The 24766-nt window shown below is 47.6% G+C and overlaps 1 pseudogene; it reads right to left on the reverse strand.

Moving 5' to 3' along the window:
- Nucleotides 1-13132: 13132 nt before the first annotated feature.
- LOC117025924 (uncharacterized) lies at nucleotides 13133-19706 on the reverse strand (annotated as a pseudogene).
- Between the last annotated feature and the right edge of the window lie 5060 nt (nucleotides 19707-24766).

The following is a 24766-nucleotide window of genomic DNA, read 5'->3' on the forward strand; positions in this document are numbered from 1 at the left end:
CCAGAGCAACTCCAGTCTGAACTAGAAACATCTAGAAACAAGACTCGGGCTGCCAATCCAGCTTCAGGCAAGTCATCCACCCAAACCTTCCAACCAAAGCCCAGTCCTTGAACCTCAGCCCTCCCCGGAAACATCATGGAAATACTGCAGTCACCACTTGGCTGCAGGTGGGCTGGACCTGCTATTGAGTGACAGACGGGCTGACCACTCACATTGTAAAGCTGACCTCGCCACTCACCCACACAGATGTAAATATAAACCTCCAAGCACATGAAATGCGCACGCGTGCTTACTCACAGCAAATGTCCAGGGACACCGACGACACAATCGCACAAAGTCAGCCGCTGGAAACAACAGCATTTTTGGTCCCCCTCACACTGGTCAGAAGTGTGAGTTCAGCGCAGGTTGCTGGGTGTCCGCAGGGCTGCGTTTCTGGAGGCGGGGGATAAGTGAGCTTCAGACTGCTTCTGGATGAATTCAGTTCCTTGTGGGACTGAGGTCCTCGTTTCCTGGTGGCTGCCTGTGGGAGCCAGGCTTTGCTTCCAGAGGCTGCTCACGTTCTTCTCGTGCTTTCCATGCGGCTTCCCCTCCCGCAGCAGGAGTCACGGAAGTCCCCCTGCGAGTCTCCCCAGCTTCCGCTTCTGCCGCAGCTCCTGCCTCCAGCTGGAGAAACTTCTCTGCTCTGAAGGGCTCCTGCGATTAGATTGGACCGGCCCGTAGAATCTAGGATACCCTCCCTCCTTTAAGATCCAGAACTCTAATCGCATCTGCAAAGTCCTTTTTGTAACATATTCACAGGTTGTAAGGATTAGAGTGTGGACATGGTGGTGGTGGTGGTGGTGGTGACATCCTGCCCACAGTGGGTTTGGGGGAAGGGTTTGTGGACCTCGCTGACATGAAACGACCACTATATTATATCCAGGTTGAAGATGGCTTGAGATTTCCCCCAGTTTTCCGGTCGTTTCTCCTAAACTGATCCTGGTGGTCGTGATTGCCTCTGAGGAGGGAAGGTAGGTTATTCAGAGAGAAAAGAGGCAGACAGACTTCTTTTTACCCTTTTCCTGTTTTGTGTCTTCTGACTTATTCCATAGGCGTGTATCACCTGTTTAAAAATTGTTTTCTAAGTCAGAGCTATTATTCATTTCTCATTACCAACACGCCCCCGCCCCCACCACCGCCACACACACACCCACTCTGGCTGCTATCTGGAGCCGAAAGCTGTTCACTTTGATAAAAATTACAGCCTCTGGTGAAGGTGGGGGTGCCGTGCCATCATTCTACTGTTCCATTAGGTACTGACTCACACATTTTTTTAAAAATCACTTAGGAAATTCACTGGAAATCCAAATTCCCAGGCTTCATTAGGACCCATGGGGATTCTAACGTGGGTGGTCCATGGAGCCCACTTTTAGAAATATTGCTTAGAAGACGATGTCACCCCTTGTCCCCAACTAGCTGTGGGACTGGACACAGTCTTAACACCTCCGGGACCCCAGTAGCCTCACCTGAAATGTTGGGGTTAAAATAAAGTCCCCACCTGTGAACGAGGAAAGGACTGGCTACAGGGCATGGTGTCTCAGCGCCCGGAGCCCAGGAGAGCTCGGCTGTTGTCCTGACATTTCTTTACCCCAGCGTGTGCTGTTTGGGGGGCACTGGGCCATCCGCAGTATAGAGCCTTTCTTTCTCAGGATAGTTAAAGAAAGAAAAAAAGGAGGCAAAGACTAACAAGCCTAGTAGCAGAGATCTCTGAAAGGAAGACATGAGTAAGAAAGGAAGAGAGGAAGGAAGAACAGCCGCCACATTTGATTGCAATAATTCAAGTCCAGAAATCGTAGGAGCTATGGTTTTGCACCTCTGTCCAGTGTCCTTTGGGGCTGGTGTAGTGTTAAGTGACCAGGAGGAGGGTCAGAAGAAGCTGGGCAGGTGGCAACAAGTCTCTGGCTGCAGTTGGTGGCTGAGACTCAAACCGCAGCCCTGGAAGCGCTGCGCCCAGGCTGTTCCCTCTGAAGCGAGCTTTCCTGTACAGTATTCTTCCATCTGCAAGGGTTGGTACCCTCCACATCCCGCCCTTAAATAGCAACGCTTATCAACAAAGCCTAAAGCTTCAGCGAACTGTGGCTTAAACATGATCTTCCGTTGCCAAAGAAACAGCAGAAATGGGTCCCATATTTAGGTAACTGTTTAAAGTCACTTGAAATGCCCCGACTGGATCTTCTCCCCGTTTGTCAGTCCAGTGTAAAACAAAATCAAGAGAAAAGAAAAGCCCCTGCGAGCAGAATGGCTTCGGGCAATTCTTTAGCACAGCAGTTTCCTATTGCAGACAAACACGGCCTCAGAACTGCCAGGCGAAGCTCGTTACTGGGGCAGAAAGATTCCACCCTCAGCGTGCTGGGGGGGACGTGAATCCCGGTGGCTGCCCCTCCGAGGACAGAAGTGTGTCCCCCACCACTCACTCCTCACTGCTCAGAGAAGGCTCCTGGCAGAGCACAGGGCCTTGGAGGGAGTTCTGAGTCCTCTATGACCCTCGGTCTCCTTTTCTCATCAGGAGAGGTGGGAGGGCAGATGGGCAGCAGTGTTAGAAGCAATTTGCTCCTTTTCCTTCGCAGCAGAAATCAGGAGATAAGAGGCTGCGGAGCCTTTCACCTGCTTGCTGGCAACCACCCCCCTGCCTCTCCCGTGGTGTCACTCTTCCTGGTGCGTTGATATTCCTCCGGTGCTGGAGACTCGTCCTTGATTGCAAGGTGGTACCTTTGCCCCATCACTACATTTATGGCCTCAGCTGAGGAAGAGCTGGGAGAGTCTGAGGTGCTGGCGGGGAGAGAAAAAACGCCCCCTGATCTTGGACGAGGGGCCTTAGAAACTCTCCAGCTCTGATTCCCCAGTCTCTTTACCAAGGATCCTTGGGTGATGGGCCTCCATTTGAAAGGAACCTCCACTTGGAAACTGCTCTTATTAATAATGAATGATATTAATAATTAATAATCGATTAATAATCATCCATTTGTAATTACTCAGCTACACAGCTGGAGAGCATCAGAAGATAACCAGTGTCAGGGCAGCAGTGCTATGACTCCAGCCCTAACAACACGTCCTGTTAATCTGAGCTGTCCTTGTGTCTGTCCTGTGTACTCCAGTGCTGCCGCATGTCACTTCCCCTTCTGGGGTGTCGGGAGGCGCAAGAGTCTGTCTTCACCTGGCTCACCACCTGCAGCTTCTCTCAAATCTGCCTCCTTCCCGGCCCCCCCAGGACCTTGACTGTGTCACGTCTGCTCGTTGCCGGAAACCCAGGAGTCCTTCTTGACAGCGACGTGGCCACACTTCACGATGAGAACAGTGCCCTGCACACGGTAAGATGCTACGCAGCGTGCTGAAGGGAGGAGTGGCTGGAATGAATGAATGTGTGCGTGGCGGGGGGGCTCGCCGTGGACCCCTTGTCCAGTCTCCTGTGAGGCTTACCAAGACCCCCTCCATTGTTCTCTGATTTCCTTGTCTTCAGTGGGCAACTGTGGGAACATATACTCACCCCCATATGTACACACACATGAATGCAGCCACATACGTACACAACACACACTCACACAGATACACATAACCACATACATGCAGCACACATCCACTCACAGTCATGCACTCACACACATACACACACCTGTACACCCACCTGCACAGACACACACACCCCTCAGAAGGGCAGTAACACTCAGAGGCACCAGAGTCTGAAGTCCCTTTTGAGGAAGAGAGTGTTATTCTAACGGCGGTGTAAACTACCAGTTTCCCTCCCCACCCTGGAGCTGTGGCCTGCTTTCCTTTGCGGCAGGATTATCTACCTGTTCCCTTGGTCATGCCTCAGAGCAGCAGGAAGCAGCACCTGTGCATGGGGACCATGGCCCGTTTGTCCCGGTCACCCCTCTCCACTCCACAAAGCCCCGGAGAAAGGATGGTTTGTTTCACCCAGAGGAGTTACAGTAGCTCTTTACAACACTGACAAGAGATCTCTTTCTTACTTTGTTTGTGGACCTCTAGAGTTCCAAGTCCCCAGATTGGAAATCACTGACTGAATAACTCCTTCCTTGTATAAAAGAGAGAAAGGAGGCTCAGAGAGGCAAAGTGACTTGGTGAGCGTTGCACAGCAAGCCAGTGGCAATGAGTATAACTCATCAATAGTGGGTTAGGACTGTCACCCCGAAGTACATTCCAAGATTTGGCAAAGCTCTCTGACCCTCCTTTGAAGAGGAACAACTTCTTACAGATGGATGTCCATTTCCACGAGAGGCGCTCTCCCCAGGACAACCCCCCAACGCTCGGGCCTTCCTGCTGTGCTGCTCAGAACAGACCCCACGTGTTCCCCACAAAGTCCCAGGAGCTCGGGCCACACACACCCCCGGCCTCAGCCTCACTGTCCCCGTACCGGGCACCCTCAGGTAGCTGCACGGCTCTGACCTCACTTCGTTCACATCTTGTCGCAATTTCATCTCCTTGCACGGACCTTCCCGGACCACCCTGCACAGGACATAAGCTCCCGAAGGCGGGGGTTTTGTGTCGTTTGTTCACTGCCGTCGTCCCAGCACCCAAGGAGTGACTGCACTGGGTAGGTGTCTAATAGATGTTTGCTGAATGAATGAGCAACTCGAGAAGCAAGACAAGGCAGTTTTATTACTGCATTGTACAGATAAGAAAAGTGAGACGTGACCAGGTTAGCTTGTCCAAGGCTACCAGCTAATGTGCCAGGGCCAGGTGGTGGGTGTACAGGTGTGTAAAGGTGTACACACCTACTGAGAAAGGGGTCCCTCCAAGGCTGTGGCTTAGCTGGGGTGGTAGGTGAGAAGGGAGGACGAAAGGCAAGGGAGACACACTGACGAGGCCGCCCGCGTCATTCGGACTTTGGAAATCAACTAGGGGGGCTGACGACTGCAAGGTCTGAGCAGGCAAATGGATGCTGTCGTTAATAACTGTTCTAACCAACGGAGACAGATTGAGGAGGTATTGACACAGTGTTTAAAAGTAGAAGAAAACAGGAGCAATTTCGCTGCATTTCCTCATTTGACAAGGCCAAAAACTTGTATCTGTCACAGGGAAGTGGCTGGTCCAGGTCAGCCTGCCGGTAAAGAAAGGGCCACATCCAGGGGTTTGACTCTCAGCACGGTGCCCTTTGTTCCGTGATGCACTGAGGTTTCTGGTTTTCATCCAACCCCAGCACCCCGCTACTCCGATAGATGCGTACAATTCTTTTTAAAAGCGCTTACTAAAAAATGATGCTGACTTTCTGAGACGATCTGTATCAAGTTTGATGATGTAACAAGCTTTCTCTTGTATATCAAATTGGCACAAACTCAGTGGCTTAAAGCAACACACATTGATTATCTCATAGTTTCTGTGAGTGACTGTTAGCTCCAGGTCTCACAGGCTGCAGTCAGGGCGTCGCTGTCGGGGTGAACCCAGTGCCAGGCGGCTGGAGCCCTGAGGCCTGACTTTCTTTGCTTGCTGGCTGTCAGCCAGGGGTCACTGTCAGCGCCTTACGACCTCCCTCGGGTCCTCGCCATGCTGCCCTCTTCCGTGCCATGGCAGCTCACCTGACAGCTGTGTGCTTCTGCGAGGCCAGAGGGCTGCCATGGAGCTGTGGAGTCTTGGTCACATAATCACAGCAGTGACTGCCCCTATCAACTCGGCACAGGGTGGAACCCCACTCTCAGAGCGAACTTCCCATCCATTCCCAGTCCCGGCACATTCACCAGGAGGGGATCACACAGGCCGCCGTCTACACCAGGGACTGGAGCCTTGGACCCCCTCCGGGTTCCGTTCCCACACAGCTTTGTACACATCTCTTTTAAATGGCATTTCATTGGGATTCTTCTCAGTTCCATTTTTACATGATTTCCGAGAAACACTGCGCCCAAGTTTGTGAAGTCCTCCAACCGGCTGGCCCCTGGACCGTCCCCGGTATTTAACCGTATTTCATTCCGATGTTTCGCAGACCCCACTTGGAACCTGGTTTTGCTGAACGTATTTTGTCTCCACCAGAAACGGCACGTTTGGAATGTGATTTTGGTTCGTATCAGCCGCATCCCCAACGGCCAGGCGGCAGAACGCTCCAGGAGGCTCAAAGCTCTTATTTTCAACCCCCTCCCCTAGCACATTTGACCTGTAGTCCCCCCACGGCCCTGAGGGTGAGGAAGATGAGTAGAATCAAAGAGCTTTAGAAAAAAATGTCTTTGTCCACTTTGATGTTTTTGGAAATTCCATGATTAAAGAATACAAAGTTCTTTTGTTTCTAGAGCCTTAATTAATGAGGGATCACCAGGAGGCCGACCGCGGGATTAAATCAGCAAATCCCCATCTAGGAGGCAGATGCCTGGGCGACCTATTTATTTATTCAGCACGCGTGGTGTTTGTGACTTGGTTCCCAGTGGTTGAACAAGACGGGAGGGAGATCCTTCCGCAAGAGCGCTCCATACAAGAGGAGGAAAGAAAAGGCTGCTTTCCTGTCCCTTTGATGCTTACTGTGCCTGGCTCAGGGTCCCACCCTTCTCTTTGTCCCTCAAGGCGCTGCCACCTGACCTTCATCTGATGACCCAACTTGTCGCAGCAAACCTCTCAGAGAACAAGTCAGGGTACTAATGACTACACTCGCCTTACGTCTGTGTTTGTCTCTAAGAACTGGTATTTCTCCCTTAAAGAAAAATCAGGGCCTTGCACTGAAAGGTTATCGTATCATAAACTATCTCCAGATAAGTTATTTGATCAGAACAATAAGTACTGATTTTAGAGAGTTGGAGGGACTGTGGGCGGAAGCACCTCCTCTAGCTCCATAAGAGAATGATCTTCACTAGCATAAATCTGGATTCATAGTAAAATAAAACTCTGATTCTCAGACTGCTTGGGGGTTTGATGCCCCGGTGATTTACTTTTCTGGTTTCATAAAAGCCAGTCTAAATGTTGGTTTCTGCTCCTGTTGTTGACAATCTTTCTAAAATGTGATGGTTGGAAACCTAGGGAATTCCCTCTTGAACGAGGAAATGCGGTTAATTCTATTGTCCTAACACGTTAATGGACTGAATGTAAGGTGCTTTAAGGACTTTTGTGATCGATACATTTTAGGATGTCTGCCCAGCTCAAAATGACACTGTTAGGTGGTTGCGCGCTGGTGAGGGTTGGCCAGGCTTGTGTGCCATGACCCCGCCCCTGGCCAGGATGGAGAGAGCACCTGATCCCAGCAGCCCCAGTCAGGACCTCTTCCCTGGGAATCTGGGACTAAAACTCGAGCAAGAGGTCAGTTTCTCCCGGTGGCTGGAATTATACCCTGTGAACTTGGGAGCTGGGGCAGCCATTTCCTATACACCATGTGGACTAAAGAAGAGAGAGAGACTGGTAAGGGAAAAGATTGAGGAAAAATGAAAGACGGAGAGTGTGTTCACCCTGGTCCCAGCTCTAACTCTGAAGCCCAGTTGTATTTCTCCCTTTAGCTTCAATGGGTCCCCTTTAGCCTTATAGGAAAAGGCCCATTTCCGATTCAGCCGGCTCCAGCTGTGCGATGCTCCTTGGATCCTAAAGAAACAGTCCACTCATTGAAGCCATCATGCTGACCACTAGTCCCCTGGTCTGGCCCTGGGTTTAGCTCCTCCTCTCCTGTCTTCTGTTTTGTTCTAGTTGGTTCCATCATCTCCCATCATCCACACATGGAACTTCGATGCCACTTTCAATGTCACCCTCTGTCATGCATCCAATCTGATGCCAGGTCCCATGGATTCCTCCTCTCTGTCTTTCCCTCTGGCAACATTTTTTTGTTTAAAAAAATATTTTTGGTTTGAGGTAGTGATATATTCATATGCATTGTAAGAAATGACACAGAAAGAACTCATATACCTTTCACCCAATTTCTCTAAAGGTAGCATCGGGCACAACTGTCGTACAATATCGCAGGCGGGAAAATGACACCAATACACAGAGAGACAGAGAAGAAGGCCGTGTGAGGATGGACGGGAGATGGGAGTGATGCGGCCACGAGCCAAGGAAGGCTGAAGCCCCAGATGCTGGAGGAGGCGGGAAGGATTCTGACGCCTTGATTTCAGACTTGTCCTCCCGACCTGAGTGAATAAATGTCTGCTGTTTTAGGCCACCTGGTTGATGGTCATTGGTGATGGCGGTCCTGGGAAACTAACCGTGCTCAGGATTCATCTAGGAAATGCACTTATCTGTGGTTTTAGCGATTTTATCACAGGCATAGATTCATGTGGCCAGCATCACAGTCAAGATACAGGAAAATTCCATCACAAGGACGCCCGTGATTTTACATCCTCAGCTACTTCCTTTCCTTCTCCCACCCTCATCCCAGAAAAATCACCAGTCTGTTCTCCAGCTCCGTAATTTTGCCATGTCAAGTAGGCAACCTCTTGAGATTGACTTTTCCACTCAGCCCCGTTCCCTTCTGCTCTCCCCCAGGTTGTCACACGTACCAGTGCTTTGTTCCTCTTTATTGTTGTAGGGGTCCAGGCTATGAATTGACCATGGATTTTTAGCCATTCCCCTGTGAGGGACGTTTTGGTTGTCTCCATTTGGGGCTATTACAAATAAATCTACAGTGATCATCTCTGTAGTATTTTGTGTGAAAAGAAGTTTTCATTTTCCTGGGAAATGCCCCGGAGTGCAATTGCGGGGTCATATGGTAACCACATGCTTAGTTTTGTGAGGATTGCCTATGCTTTCCCAGAGAAGCTGGACCACTTTACATTCCCCCAGCAACGCATGACTGCATCAGGGATCCGTTCTTCTCATCCTCGTCAGCATTTGGTGTTGTCGTTATTAGTTTTTTTTTGTTGTTGTTGTTGTTGTTTTTGTTTTTAGCCATTCTGCTAGGTGTGCAGACTCCTATCTCATAGTGGTTTTAATTTGGCTGATGGTGTTAGACATCTATTTGCATATTTGCCGGCTGTATATCCTCAGCTGTGAAACCTCTGTTCATCTCTTTTGCCCACTTTCTAACTAATTGGATTGTTTATTTTTTTACTAAGGAATTTTGCGAGTTCCTCTAGTTGCAAGGCTTTTGTGAAGTACGTGCTTTGCAAATATTTTCTCCCCATCTGCAGCTTGTCATTTCACTCTCTTAACAGGTCCTTCCCAGAGCAAAAGGTTTCCATTTTGGTGAGGTCCAGTTTTTCAGTTTTTCCTTGTATGGATTGTGCTTTTGGTGTCAAGTCTGAGAACTTCTGCCTAGCTCGAGCCTGAAGATTTTCTCCTTGTTTTTTTCCCCTAAAAATTGTATAGTTGTACGTTTTACATTTAAGTCTGTGATCCATTTGAGTTCGTTGTATAAGGTGTGAGGTTTAGATTGCGGGGGTTTTTTTTGTTTTTTGTTTTTGATATGTGGATTTCCACAGCTGCTCTGTGCTAACTTTTAATAAGTGATAACTATCCTGTCATTGTTACTTTGGTATTTTGCTGTAAGGATGTGTGGAGGGAATGGGGGATGGGAGGGAAAGAGGTGACTAGCAGGACAGGGTTAGTTTTCTTGGATCAAATAACACAACATTTGAACCCTAATTCCTGCCGGAAACTGCCCTGCCCCCTAACAGGATTGTGAAGGTAAATGAGGACATGTATGAGAAACACCTATAACCATGAAGCTCTTGGCAGATCTGGAGTATCTGACGCTTGTCTGTGTGTGGCCAATGTCCTAGTGAAATCTCACTGGATTGGGGCTGAAATTTTCAGAGTCCAGGCCAGTCTCTCTTTTTTCCAATGCCCCATAATTTGGATTGTATTTGTCTCGTTGTTTTCTCATGATAGGTTTGAGGATACACATTTTTGGCAGTAATATCACATAGATGACGTGTGTGGGTCAGGGCACCCCCCTCAGGAGACACACATGACAAACGTGAGTTTGTCCCTTTATTGGTGACGTTAAGTCACTATTTTAAAATATACATTATCTTTTAGTACACAATCCATGGAGTGACCTTTTGAGAGCACGTGAATATCCTGTTCCTCAAAACCCTTCTACCAACTGGTTTAAGCCTCAAATGTGATCTGAACTTGAATCAAATATGAATAATTATTACATCAGTGGTTACAAAGTAGTGATTTTCCTAATTCTATTTCTATTGTTTCTTCTCTATGTATTAGCGGGCATTATTCCATAAAGAAGACCTGTTCCCTCCCCACTTGTTGTAAGTATTATTTTGGATTTGTAAATACTTTTCTAAAAAATCCAATGTGTTATAATCATTTTTTCAATACTCAAATCATCCCAAATGTGTAGTGGGAGGCCCTTCAAGTCAGCTATTTTCCTGCTAGGATATTCCAGGTTGACCGTGTACTTTCTCTGCGCCAGGCCAGGAACCAGTCACTTTTCCCTGTGGTTGAGAAAGGTATTTAGAAACCAAAGTCTGGACACTCCCTGTGCTCATTGCAGCTGACTGTCATTGTTCCTATGTCTCGTCAATGGAGAAAAATTCAAAATATGTTTTTTAAAACATCGTGCGTTCATGCCGATGGTGTCTTCACCTCCAACCCAACTTCAGAGGGCTGGTCCTCACATCCCACCTTCTGTTAGTGTATCTCCTCTCACAGCAAGAATCCCTGTTTTCAGTCCTTTTATGTGGATGCATTGGCCCAATCCTAGAACACACACCAGTCTTAGAAGTACTACACCAAGATCACTACCGAAAACAAACCTATTCAGTAAATTTCAACATTTCTTTGTGGCTCTTTTGTCCTTAAAATATATCCCACTGGAAGGTGTAGAGTCAGAGTTAACTTGTCAAAATTTACTTGGATTAATTATTATTTTTCTATGTGGTGAAGATACCAATTTGACATGGAGTTGGATTCATCTGTTTCTGCGTATAGTCCATTGTGTTTGATCCCAATAACAAAAGCCAAGGGAAACAGAAGAGTCACTTTACTCTTCTATAAACATGTATACAGTACCACGACAATGAAAACATGTTAATTTCAATTAAACGGAAGCTATTTCTAAGTCATGTGGGGATATTAGGTTGATGGGTCTTAGAAGAGGGTGGTACTTTGCTTTTCCACCACTGTTCTTCAGAAAGCTAAGGAGACTTCCTGAATAGTCACCCAATAAACGAGGGCAAAGGCAGATTTGAGATGCAGGTGTGGGTCCTGAGAGAGGATCATGGACCAATTAAGGAAAAATACTGCCCGTGAAGGAAGGCAGAAGCGCCTAGTAAATGCAATGGAGGCAGTCAATCAGTCAGTCAGTCAATCAATCAATCAATATCAAAACCCAATATCCATTGGAGAGTCAGACTTGCCGGACCTTTTTCTGACTGGTCAATAGGGGAGGAGTGACTGGCAAGACAGAGTCACAGCAAGAACAGTCTGGCATGAAACACCGAGGGTTTGGGCCCTCTTTCACTGAGCTAATTTGTCATTGCACCATTTCTTCTGGGGACACCACTGCCATTTGATTTAGAAACTGTTCTGACCAAGATTTGGCAGCTGGCTTGCTACTTTAAATCTGTATTTTCCCAAAGTGTAATACATAGTATCAATTAAAATTTTGATTTTCATGTGGGTCACAAATTCCATAATTTTTAAACTTTGTGTAGTATCTTAAATTGTGATCAAAATAATGCTGACCTCCCCCAAAGAGTCACTGTACGTAAGACTAAACAGGTAATAAAATTAAAATGTCAGATGTGAGTGAAACATACTTTTCTACCTTGATAAACAGCTAATACTTGCATACTGTGAATTCCAATCTGTTCTTCTGTGCCTCTTCTTAAAGTTACCTAGTAAGGCTCCAATTGTCAGCCTGGGTTTCCCTGGAAACCATTGATAAGATTTCAAAACACTTCAAAACAAAAACTGTTCTCAGGAGATGTTTCCTTGGTTGCCGAGGAAACCCGTCTCTTATTTTGGCTCAGCAGTGGAAGCAGTGGAGAGTCCTATGCCAGGAGTTAAACGGTATCTGAAAATTCTTGAAGGGGAGATCAGCCCTGAGTCTGATGGTCCTCAGATGTTTTCATCCCACCACCCACTGTCCGCTGCCCTCCTGTTGGGGGCCCTCACGCCCCAGGATGAGAGGTCCGTGAGCCATCTCTGCTCCCAAGCACAGCCCTCATTCCTCAACCTCCTCAGGCACAGCCAGAGATGGAAACTGTCGGAAAGCATAGTGTGTGGTATTGTGGGTTCCTCTTCTCCCTTTCTTGCTGCTGTCCAGATAATTAATAGAAACCAAGCATGCAAAACCAGGCCCCACCCCCTCCGTCTGCTCCAGCCCACCCCCTGGTGGTGCAGAGGGGTTTGGGGAGGGGGACAGGGAGCGGTTGGGCTCCTGTGCCCACTCCCCAGGGAGCAGAGGGATCCCAGCACCCACGGGGGCCTCTTCCCCTGGACTGGTCAGATGGAGAAGTGGGGCTGCAACGGGCTGGGGGGGTGGGGGCAAGTGCACCATGGGGACCAGGTGGGACGAGGGGCAAGTGGTGGGAACACGTGGAGACCCGCCTGGCCGTGTGCATCCAGGAGTGCCCGTGGGTGGGCACTGGGCCAAGGCAGGGTGAGACCTGAGCTAGAGGCTTAACCCCACCCCCATCCCCGGGGAGGAGGCTCCAGGGGGAGGGAGGAGGGAGGTGCTGAGGAGGGTGTTCCCAGGAATGTTCCAGAAGGATCTGGAGGTATCAGTTCCCAGCCACAGGGTGGAAAACGTCCACACAAATAAATAAGTCGGCTTTTTAGAGAAAGCAGCAAGACTTTCAGGAAAGTAAACCTGTGTGTCACTCGGGCTCAAATGAGACAGAGTTTGATTCAACATTAGGAGTGGGTCCCGGCTGCCCCACCCTGTCTCTGAGGGGGAGCATCGGGGCCCCCCTTGACTGGAAGAGCAGAGACAGCTTTGGGAGCCTGGCTGCCTGGCTGCCGTGGGGCACACACGATGGATGGGACCAGACTGAGCCCTCAGGACACACAGGTGGCAGGGGGAGGCAAGGAGGGGTAGGCAGGAGAGGCTGCCAACACTTCACGTGGGGACAGCACTTGAATTCAGCCTAAAATATTACCTGTGGCTTCTTACAGTTGAGAAAGAAGAAAGGCCCTCCGGGAGCTGCAAGATGGAGAAAGCTGAGTGTCCAGTTGTGTGAGCTCAGGGTTTGCGAACCGGGAAGTGGCAGGGGGGTTAGAGCAGGTACAGGAAGTTGGTGGGCGGGCCCTCTACAGACAGGCAGCGGAGCCCACACACCAGGCAGTGGCTTACCCAATGCCAAATGAGCCCCCTTGGAAAAGTGGGGTGTTTTCCTTCTCCCAAGAGAATGGGGACAAAGGCAGGGTTCTGAGGAATTTCGGACAGGTGGAGGGGGCTAGTTTGGGTCTGTGGCTTTTCAAATTCCTCCAGATGACAAGATGCCCTGTGTGTCAAGTAGGTGGCTCCTAAGCTGGGCTGCTTATGGGTACCTGGCAGAAGTCTTAGGTAATACCTGGCCCGGCGCTGCTCTCAAGATGACACCTTGTCAGGTGGGAGTAGGGCTTTCTGGCAGATCCACTGGGAAGGAAAAGAGTTTGGTTGCTCCAAATAGGTAAGCTCATCTGGCACCAGGTCACATTCCCTTTACCTCCTCAAGGGTGTCTGTCCCGAATCTCCCTCTGTCCTGCACCATCAGATTTCCACACCTGCTCTCCCCCATGTTCACGTTCCCTCTTCGCTCTGTTCAGGTTCACGTCCACAGACCTGGATAAATCGCAATCCTTCCTTCCTGGTATGCACTCACCGTTGATCCTTGGTGACTCACATTAGTTTATGTACTTTTTTGGTTATTTTTAAGCCCCTGAGAACTCACCACCCAAAACCAAAGCCAGCACTTTGACAAGGACCTCCATGCGGCTTTCTCCCCTTCACAGCCTCCTGCCTTCCTCCACCTGAGGCTAATCTCCTGAACCCTGGCCCATCAACCCCGTGCTTTCCTTTCTGTAGAGTTTTATTACATGGCTGTGTGACAACGAAGTGTTCATTTGTCCACTCTCCCTTTGGCCGGCATGAGGTTGTTTCCAGGTCTTTGCCGAGGCCGTCAGGGCTGCAGTGAACATTCCTGTACGTTTCCTGCTGTGCGTGAGCCCGATCTCCTGGCTCTCTCTCTTCCTGGTAGATGACTTTATCCAGAGCCGTTTTCAATGCGCACATGTCCATCTTCCTCAGGAAGCGCACACCACAGCATTTCCACCTGCTTCCACGGTCCTCACTCTCATTTGAAGTGGCTGCAAAGTCCATCACAGGGACGCAGCCATTTACCTGGCAGCTCCCTTATTGCGACTCATGGATGACGCACACAATCCCACCACGAGTGTCCTGATGGCATAACTTCTCTTGCATTCAGATTCAGTTCCCTTTCTTCTATATCATCACAGAGAATTGAAAACTAGGGTAAAATGAAACAAATGGCTGCGTGTGGGCCTTCCACCCCTCTCCCCATCTGCACGTGCCTCTGTGGGTTCTCTCTTTGGCAGATTCATGTAGATTTGTAAGGATTGACTATTTGTTGTGAACACACAATGGAAAGATGCTCCTTTCCCTTCTCTAGAAGGACCAGAAGAGCTCAGGACATAACAGATGGCAAGTGAAAGAGAGGGAAGGCATAAAGCAGAAGATAAAAGAGAGAATCCGAGCCTATGTGGAGACCCAGGAGCAGTTATCAAGGAGAGTTCTAGTTCCTGGTTGTTACAGAACAAAATTCCCCGACCATCAAGGTGGAAAACAAGAGCCACTTCTATGTTCCCGGATTGTGTGGGTTGGGGATTCAGGTGGGCACAGTCGGATGGCTCATCTCTGCTCCGCAACGTGAAAGACCCGAGTGCTGGAGTCTTCTGGAGGCCTCGTCACTCACATGTCTGGTGCCTGGGCTGGAATGGCTCAAAGGCTGGGCTCAGTGGGACAGGTGACCAGACCACCTCCGGATGGCCTCCCGTGGGGCCTGCACCTCCTCAAGATGGTGGCCTCAGAGTCATGGGACCTTTTCCATGGCTGTCAGGACTTCAAGAGCAAGTATTCTTGTGAACACGACAGAAGCGACACGGCCTCCTCTGTCCCTGCTTCAGACATCACACAGCCTCACTTTTCCCGTACTCGCCTGGACAAAGCAGTCACAGTCCTTCTGGTGTCGGTGGGAGGGTGAAGAGAGAGCACACCTGGGTGGGAAGAGGGGCTCGGCACCATTTTTAAATCTACAGGTAACAAGCAAAGAACCTGAACCTGAAAGAAAGGGCAGCTCTGCCATTCTGGGCATCCCGGGAGGGAGCCCCGGTGGGAGGGAGGTGGGGTGTCAGCAGCCCCGCCTGGGCACTCTGAAGACTTAGCACCCACAGTGATGGTCTCTCAGAACAGGAGAGCTGGGCGCCTGCACAGCACATGTGGAGAAGGGCTGACTGTCCAGACAGAAAACTGCTTAGCGGTTCATGCCTCCGACTCTTTAAATGTCCTCACCATCTGTCATTTGGGTTTGGCAGCTTGTACGATAAAATGAGTTGGGGATAAATCCATTCTAATGAGAAAGAAGAGAATCTTGGCTAACTCTAGTCGAATAGTGTTTGGGACCCACTGGCTTTTGAGTTGGAGAGAGGGAGAGAGCCAGGGGAGCTGGCAGAGGGTGTATCAGACTGAGGCAGGAGGCGACCAGTGGCCTTGACGAAGCTGCGGGGCCAGGAGCAGGCGGAACCGATGGCTTCTTCATTGCAAAAGTGGGAAGGAATGGCTCTACAGTGCTATTCCAAAGATAGAATCAAAATGTGATGCGAATGCTTAGTGCGAGAACTTTATCTTCTTCATTTTGCTGGTTTTTTAAGGTGTCAATATTTCCCCCTTGGGGACCATTTTGAGAGAAGTGTCTGGCATCCAGGTCCAGTGTTGGGGACAAAATTCTGCCTTACCAGCATTTTGATCTCCCCGTTGTCCCTCTCCTCCATGCTCTGTGAATGTTTAAACCTTGCTGCTACCATGGTCCTGGCATCTGGCTTGGGTCCACCCTCTGCCCCTCACCATTCCAACAATGACTTTGCTTTGGGATCCCCCCAAGTCAGCGGATGACAAAAACTGGTTTAAAAATAAATAAACCCACCAAACTCCGAATCATGTCCTTGATTAGGAATTGCTGCTCAAGGGAGTTTCTCATGGGAGGCAAACGGAACCGCCTACCTTCTAGGCGTCCTGCAGGATCCCCGAGGGCTGGCCAGGCATTTAAACGATGCTTCTCAAGTCTTTCTTCCCTGCAGAATTCCTGGGGAGATTTTCAACATTTTTCACAAAGATAACTGCATTCCAAAGAAAAATTTTTTACATTGTTTTTCTCCAAAACACATCCTTTGGAAAATCATTCTTTTTTAAAAAAAATTTTTGGGGAATATTGGGGAACAGTGTGTTTCTCCAGGACCCATCAGCAACAAGTCGTTGTCCTTCAATCTAGTTGTGGAGGGCGCAGCTCAGCTCCAAGTCCAGTCGCCATTTTCAATCTTTAGTTGCAGGGGGTGCAGCTCACCATCCCATGTGGGAATCGAACTGGCAACCCTGTTGTTCAGAGCTTGGTCTCTAACCAACTGAGCTATCCGGCTGCCCCTGGAAAATGACTCTTTTGATGCAGACTGCACCTCTCTGAGCAAATGACCACACTGCATTGTGACTGTGAGGGCAGGGGCAGGGTTTCTGTGGGCCAGAACATTCTGTGTTCATCGTATGATTCAGATAGATCTGGGCCTGTCTCCGTGGACTCTGGGCTGACCCCATCAAGGAGACATTTGCTGAGAGCCTTTGGATCTTCCTGTGAAACAACTCCTCCTAAGACGAAGGAGAGTGGAAGGGCAAAGAGTGGCCCAAAGCCAATGACCCAGCTGGGGAGGGGAGGGGCTACTATGATTTAGGACAGTGTCTGTCCCACAAACTGTCCCATGGCCCAGCCCACACAGACTCGTGTGTCTTAGGAAGAGGATCCCAAAATTAAAAAGTGACTAGGAATGAGCAGACTTACGGTTTCACTAACCTTCTCCCCTTCTGCAGTATTGACCATGGTGTGGAAAGGATGTGGAATTGGTGGCTTTGTAGCCTATTCATGAGGTTTCATGGTGACTTCAGCTGCTTTCCTGAAGGACTGATGGCTTCAAGGACATTCCACAGCAGATGTCCCAGCAGGGAGCTGGTGTCAGGGCCATGTGTCTCATACCTACCTGTGGCATGGAATGGACAGACAATTCCTGGGAGCTATGCAAGGGATGATTTCTGGATCAAGCTGCCCACAGAGCTTGATGAGATGGAAAGACAGGACATGGACCAGAGGTGATCAAAACCCAGTGAGGAGGTCTGCAAGGAGGTAGGGAGATGAACCATGGATGAATCCCCCGACTTGAAAAACAAGCAACAAATCAACATTGACCAACTAAAACAGGTCCAATTTCTCAGCTACTGAGGTGACAAAGGTGTTTAAAAATGACAATTCCAAGGGGGAGGTAAAACCATTAGGTGAAAAGTTGATGGGGAACTTGGATGGATCAGGCTGACAACAGGCGATCCCGCTCATCTATCTTATTGTCGCCAAATGTGGGACAGCCAGACGTCACATGCCTCCTGAAGCTCCACAACAGGAAGTTCACAGCGCCACCCGTGACATATTGTTGTCCATACACTGAACCTGAACTCATTCGAGCCTCTAGATCTGACTACCCATTCACAGGAAATAGGAGGTTTAGAAGAAATTTAAATGACACCTAAATGATTTAGTCAGCCAAATCCAGAAGTGAGACATTCTGTCAGGCAAATGACCTGGAAAATCACCAGACTGTTTCCAACAAATACCTGGCATGGATAAGCCAGAGGAGGAAGAGGTGAAACTGTTCAGAGTACAAGAGAATTAAGAGACATATCAGTTAAACGCAATGAATGGAGCAAGTGAACCATAAAGGTAATTCCAATTTTCTGAGACAATCAGGAGAAACTGGAGATTGGTAATTAGGTAATATGAAGAAATTATTGCTAATCTTTTGAGTGTGACAGTGGTATTGGGTGTGTGCATTTAAGCTTTGATCACTTATTTGTTACAGATAAACACTGAAGTATTTATGAATGAGATGATATGATATCTGGGGTTTGTTTTAACTGCTCCAGGAAAAAAAAAAAAGGTTTTGGAAAGACAGACAAAACACAAAGAACAGAATGTGGGTAATTGTTGAAATGGGGGATGGATACTGGGATTTCATTATACTTTTCCCTATACTTTGGTGTATGTTTGAAATTTCTTTCATAGTAAAAGATAAAAAATAACATAGTTCCTATGGATTGGCAAACGTGTGGAGAATTTTTAATTTCAGAAATAGTGTTACCCAGTTGAGCAGTTTCCTTTGGTTCTATCTTCAGTTTCTTTCCTTGTTAAGTTCTTATTTTCCTTAAATTTCTTGAGCATATAAGACTGTTTTAAAAAATAGAGTCCTTCTCAACTGAGTCCATCATATCTACATCATCTATATCTTTTCTGGATCTGTCTCTATGACCGATTTTTATCCTGGTTCTGTATCACATTCTCTCACACCTTCGCATGTCTAGTAAGTTTTGATTGGATATTAGACACTGTAAATAGTACATTATGGAGTGTCTAGACTTTATTGTCTTCCTTTAAATAGTATTGCAGGGTTTGTTTGTTTTTTTGACAGGCAGTTAAATTATTTTTGAATCAGATTGATCGTTTTGAGTCTTGTTTTTATGTGCGTTTTTTTTTTATGACATGTTTAGAGAAGCCCTTACTCTTGAGCTAGTTTTGTCTATGACTAAAGTGTGACCGTTCTATTTTCTGAACACCCCTTTTAGTCATTGAAGTCTAACCACTGAAGTAGTTGGAATAGTGTGAGCTCTGGAAATTGTTAAGCTTATAAATTCTAATAGTTGTTCTTGTCCTGACTTTGAAGATTTGGTCCTGTGCACAGTATGGTTTTCACCCAAAGACTCAAGGAGCCTGGAGGAGAGCTCTCCAAGAGCAGTTGTTCTGTGTAGCTCCTTTTACTCCAGTACGCTGCTCTGCGAATTCTGGCCTCCCTGGCCTCTGTGACCTCCAATCCCTGATCCTCAAGTCAGTGAGAACTCGACGATCTGCTTTGATTCTCTCTCCTTGTGCTATGGTCCAGAAAGTACCTCCGGGTGGAAATCTGGGGCAGGTGGTACCTCCAGGTGATGAAACCTGAGGCGTTCACTTCATTTGTTTTCCTTCTCTCAAAATCTGGCGCTGACTTTAGTCCAATGTCTGAAACCTATTGTTTCCTATACCTGGTCCAGTTCTCAAGTTGTTTATGGTAGGTGAGCAAGTTCAGTACTGGTTACATTTCATGGCTAGAAGCAAGAGTTCAACTTTGCCATTTACTTTTCAAAAAACCACTTAACCAGTCTAGAGGCTTCTTCTACTAAATGAACCAAGACAGAAATGAAGTTGAGACAAAAGCATGACCAGTCTTTTTTATGGCCAGTATGAGGGACACCGAAGGGAAGATGTGACCATGACTCACTGTATTCTTCCTTCATTTGTTTTCTTTGCAGGAAGAGTAAAAAAAGTGGAAAAATAGAAAAACAAAAACAATAATAAACCAGAGGAGGAAAGGGAATCACTTCCCATAGGCCTGAAAGACGTTTAAATGAAACCGAATCCTTAGAATGAATAATGAACAAGCTAACTGGTAAAGAAACAGAAATATCCTTGCTTCCCCAAGCACCCACCGTCAGTAAGTCCAGAGGACATGGTCTGCTACCCACATGTAACAGTATCTGGATTCAACATATTATAAACACACATTGATCTCCACGTACAGAGAGCTTTGAATTTCCAGTAATAGCACTTGAGTGGATAGGTGTTGGTATAAAACCACTTTTACTGAGAGTGTGAATTCAAAACAAATGAGCCTGGTCAAGAGCAGTGCACGCACGTTCAGAGAGGACTGGCAGTAAAATCCCTGTGAATTTTCTCTTAAGGAAACTGCCCTCCCTCCTTTCTCTCAAGCCCTCAGGTCCAGGGCAAAGCGGGCTTCCCTGTGTGCTGGAGGAGTGACTGGCCTGGTGGAGATCGCATCTGACCTTCCAGGGTGGAAGGGAGTATCCTAGCGTGCCGGATGCTAGCGGGAGGCCGGCCCACGGCAGCCACGCACGGAGCCGCCTCCTCACTGATTCCTTCTTGCAACACAAAGAATCAAAGACATTCCTTTATGTGAGGTTCAGGTGGACTTCGCAGAGGTTAGACATTGTTTTGTCTTGTTTCATTTAACTCAGGATATGAATGGATAGCTCAGGAAGAAAAGGCAGCTGTGGAAAACATTTGTTGCAGAGCAAAAGGCAGTAAGTGTGATTAAAGGCCATAATATTTCCCAGAAGACTAAAAAGGAACTTCCATGAGCTCCTGTTGGCCTGTGGCAGCCCTTCATTTTGACAACGTTGAGCTATAAAAACCACAGGTAATAATATTGGAACCAAACGCTTGTAGGCGATTTTCAGAAGCCTACCATACGTTCAGATCTCTGGGTATGCAATAGTTTATAAAATGTGATGGCAGTTTGGTTCCTTTAAGTGACTCAATGCACAATGGAGGATGCTGCTTAAAAGTGACATGAAGAACGGTGAATGAGTGGCAAGGAGGTCAGTCGACTTCTCCAAGTAAAGGAAATACTCGCTTTAGGGCTGGCGATGGCTGGCTGTTGGCATTTTGGGCATAATCAAAGCACCTCGTAAAATAAACACTGTGCTCAGCTCCAACTTGGAGCTTGGTAGGCCTGTCAGACCAGACCATTCATGTGAGAATTTGGGAGACTCGGGAGTGTGACCCTCTTGTCCGTTTTCCCCCTTTTACCCCCACCCCTTCCTCCCCTCCCCTCCCCTTCCCTTCCCTTCCTACCATAAGTGTTTATTGTGCCAGCCCTGCACTGGCCACCGGAGATACAATGGTGAGCAGAATCAGACAAGGCACCAGCCCAGCGTCTCGTGGGGGAGACAGACGTCAAGGAAATAATCATATTAAAGATGGAGGAAAGGGTCATGGATCTAGGGGTATTTAACAAAGGAACCTGCCCACGGCCGGGGAGCAGAGGGCCCCCCTAGTCAGTGCTGGAGAAGTTACCCAGGGGAGGGCCAGGACAGAGTGCGATGGAGGGGGCATCTCTAAAGGGGGGACCCCACTTGTGCTAAGGAGGGCCCAGGGAAAGGAGAGCAGCCCTCAGATGTGACTTTTCAAGTCTCAGTGTCGCCTTCTTTGCATCCTGATCTCGCTGACAAGGTGGTATTTTGATCCTCCCGTGTCTATCCAGATAAGAGAACGACTGGGGTGCAGGAGGAGGGGCTCTGCCAGACAGACACGTGGTAGGTGTTTGTGGGCTGACTTCAACCACAGCACTTACAGCCCTTTACTTTTTTTACTGGATAGCCCTAATTTTTTATGCAGCTCCCACAGGGATGACCTAAAGATTCACAACTCTCATAGAAAGCTTCAAAATTCTCTACGGAATCAGACTACGTGACACCTACTCTTTAAAACATTTTAGAGCTGTGATACACAGAATATTTATGTTAAAGAATCACAGATTTACATTTATCTTCAGAAACTAAAGACAGGACTCATATTTCCCCCACATTACAGCTTTTGAATCACCTTACAATTATTCCCTTGGGTGTGTAAAAAACATAAATCAAAAGTATTTTGGATGATTTTTAAAATACCATCCTGTGTAACCATGAAAAAGAAGCTACGATCTGAACTCACTCGAGTTATTTCTCTAGATGGCTGAGCAAGTATCCAGGTATTTTGAGTTTTCTCTTTTGGAAACAAAGAAAATCTTACTCTTTTCCTAAATCTGTGGGTACTTCTCTGCAAGGACACGCTTGATAATTTTTCCCTCGTTTACTAAATTCTGATCCAGACAAATCTACCATGTGTAGGACAACCATTATATTGTAATAACCAGGAGGGAAAAATTTGAAGACTATATTTTTCTAGCAGCATCTCTTTAAATTACAAGGTTTTCAAATTAAAACTTCAGAGTTAATGTAAAGAAGATGGAAGGTTTCTAAGGGAGAGACCGCTTTTAAGTTTATATTCATACTTAGTTTCTGGTGAAACCTTACTGTCAATTAGTGGGTTCTTGGCCTTTGGAGAAATGCCACATTTGCTAAAAAATGCAAAAATTTCCTAGCAAAACGTCCCCCAGACATTCTGCAGAAGAAGAGGCGGCTCAACGAAGGAAGTCAAAGGCTGTGGTGGGTGCAGTTTGGACTGCGGGCTGTTTGGGTCACGTGTGACAGAGATGAATGGTGAGTGGCCAGATCCCAGGAGGCTGGCTAGCATCCTACATGGAGCATGCTTCAGTTAGAATTTGAGACGACATCACAGTAATAAAAAGCCAGTGTCACTTCATTAGTCTCTGTAAATGGGGACCTATTGCTTCTATGGTCAGTCACACATTCAAAGCCTTGTTTTGTCATTTGGTTCAAGACTCTACATCTCGTCACTCCCGGCTCCACTTTCTTCCATCACACGGCTTCATTGGTGACCTGGCGCACCCCCTGCCCCAGCCCCAGGCCTCTGGTCCTCGGCGGGGAGAACCCCATCCCTACTGATCCCGTACCTGCTGGTGTCCAGGAAAAGGGCTCAGAGCAAAAGCCCTCCTCCTCGTGTTCCTCACAGTGGAGAGCGTGAAGCACCGTCTGCCTAAGGGCCTGGAAGTTGTCCACAACGGAGGTGCCCTGAGAAGCTGCTCGGAATCACAACTTTGCCTGAGTCTCCTTTCATTTATTCTTTCCTTGTATGTTGGTTTTATTAAAATGCATTTTGCATTAAACTTATACAACTCCGAAACCTTACATATATACAGCACTCCATGTCAATTATGTGTCAGTGAACAAACAGACAGAAAAATGCCTGGTGCTTTCGTCAGGAATCCTTTGCGACCGCTCAGCTGTACAAAGCACTTTTATCAGAATCACTCGTGAGTACACGTTAGTAATTGTATTCATTTTGAGTCCAGTGGCACTAATGAATGCAGGTCTGTAAGTTATAACCCCTGGCTGCATTTTCACAATGAGGGTATTAGACCAGTTTTCAGGCCCAATTGACCAACTAATCTGTGCATACCAGCTCACGGAGGAAAAACAGGTCCATATACACATGCTCCCACGCTCACGTGGGGCTCCACTTGGCGTCCACACGATCTCCCCTGGCCTCTATTCCTCCATCCTAACAGGAACTTGACTTGGTCCACGGTTATATTGCAACGAACTAGGGAACACAGTGCTCCCCACCCACAAGCTCCCTTATAGCCAGGAGGTGACTGTGTGACAATATTGCGGCTAATGAAACACGATGGAATTCTACTGAAGGCAGCTTCCAGGAAAGCCCTTTGAAAAAGAAACAGACTTAGCAGGCAGGCCCCAACCCCTTTGTTTTCGCCCCTTCTTGCTGCCTGGATCGTGGACCCAGCACTCAGCGAAGCGTGCAGCAGCCATCCTGACTGTGGGACAAAGCCACATCCTACGCAGGGCAGGGCAAGACACAAAGGAGGCTGGTTCCCTGAGCGAATGGTCGGCCTGGACCCTCACCCACCCTGGACAGCCTGTCAGGGGAGAAAAACAAACTCTTCCTTGACACACCTGCTCTTGGCCAGCTTTCTGCTGGGTTCAGCCCCGTGCAGTCCTGGCAGACAGGTGGAGGGATGTATGTCGTCTATGGGACACAATACGCTGCCGGATCTGGGCAGGTGTGCGCTGGGAGCAGGCCGGCCACCGGTCATCACCGCCAGTGTGGGCCCCTCCCACCCACTTTGTTTAGCTTTATGCAGCAGCGTCCCTCTCTAATACTCATTAAAACTCGGAGCAGTATAGTCTTTCACGCGAACACCATCTTTTTTCATAGCCTCTAGGCTAGTGGTTGTTAAACTTCTGTGGCTCATAAACCTGTATGAGAATCTATTAAAAACTCCGGATAGTCTCCTCAGAAGATGCACAGACAATAATAAACAAAACACTTAGGGTACCCTTTGAGGGTTTCATAGACCCCCTAAAACCCATCTGGGGGCCCCGGTGAAAACGTCCTGTTCTAGGCATACAAATCAATAGTGATTATCTGTCTATCTATGGAGGCCCACGTGGCTGGTTAATAATATGCAAATTAGGTGCTTGTTTGATTTTTAATTTTGCAAATGGGGTATTCGTTCTATTCCTTCCATACTTACAGCTAATTCTAAATTACTCTCATTTCATAAATTAGTATCTGTCGCAAACAATATGTGTAGAATTATGAAAATGTCACCAGTCCAGAGCAAGAAATCAAATGGCACAAAAAGACACATGACAGAAACCAAGTCCTTCCCACACGCAGATCTCCAGACCCCAATAAGCCCATGTCTTGGGTGTCATTCTAGGAATGCTTTGGGCGTGGCCCTATTTTTTTTTTTTTTAACAAAATGGGTGATATTATACTCACTGTTCTACTTTTTTTCCACTTACTATATCTTGGAGCTCCTCTCACACCAATAATTATAGATTTGCTTATTCCTTTTAATGATCGAACAGTATTCCATTGTGTAACGCACTGCAATTTATTTAACTGCCCCGTTACTATGCACATTTATGTTGCTGCAAATTTAAACAACACTCTTGGTTCGGCCTCTGTGCTGTCTGCTTGCCGGCCACTGACGTATACGGAGAACGTATGAACTCATTAGATCCGCTTAACCAACGGAAATTAAAAACAAAAAGCCTTCTCCACTTTTCATCATCTCCACATAACACATTCCCATGTGACAAATACAAGTTTTGCTAGTT

This window comes from Rhinolophus ferrumequinum, chromosome 8 (assembly GCF_004115265.2).
Source record: "Rhinolophus ferrumequinum isolate MPI-CBG mRhiFer1 chromosome 8, mRhiFer1_v1.p, whole genome shotgun sequence".
NCBI lineage: Eukaryota > Metazoa > Chordata > Mammalia > Chiroptera > Rhinolophidae > Rhinolophus > Rhinolophus ferrumequinum.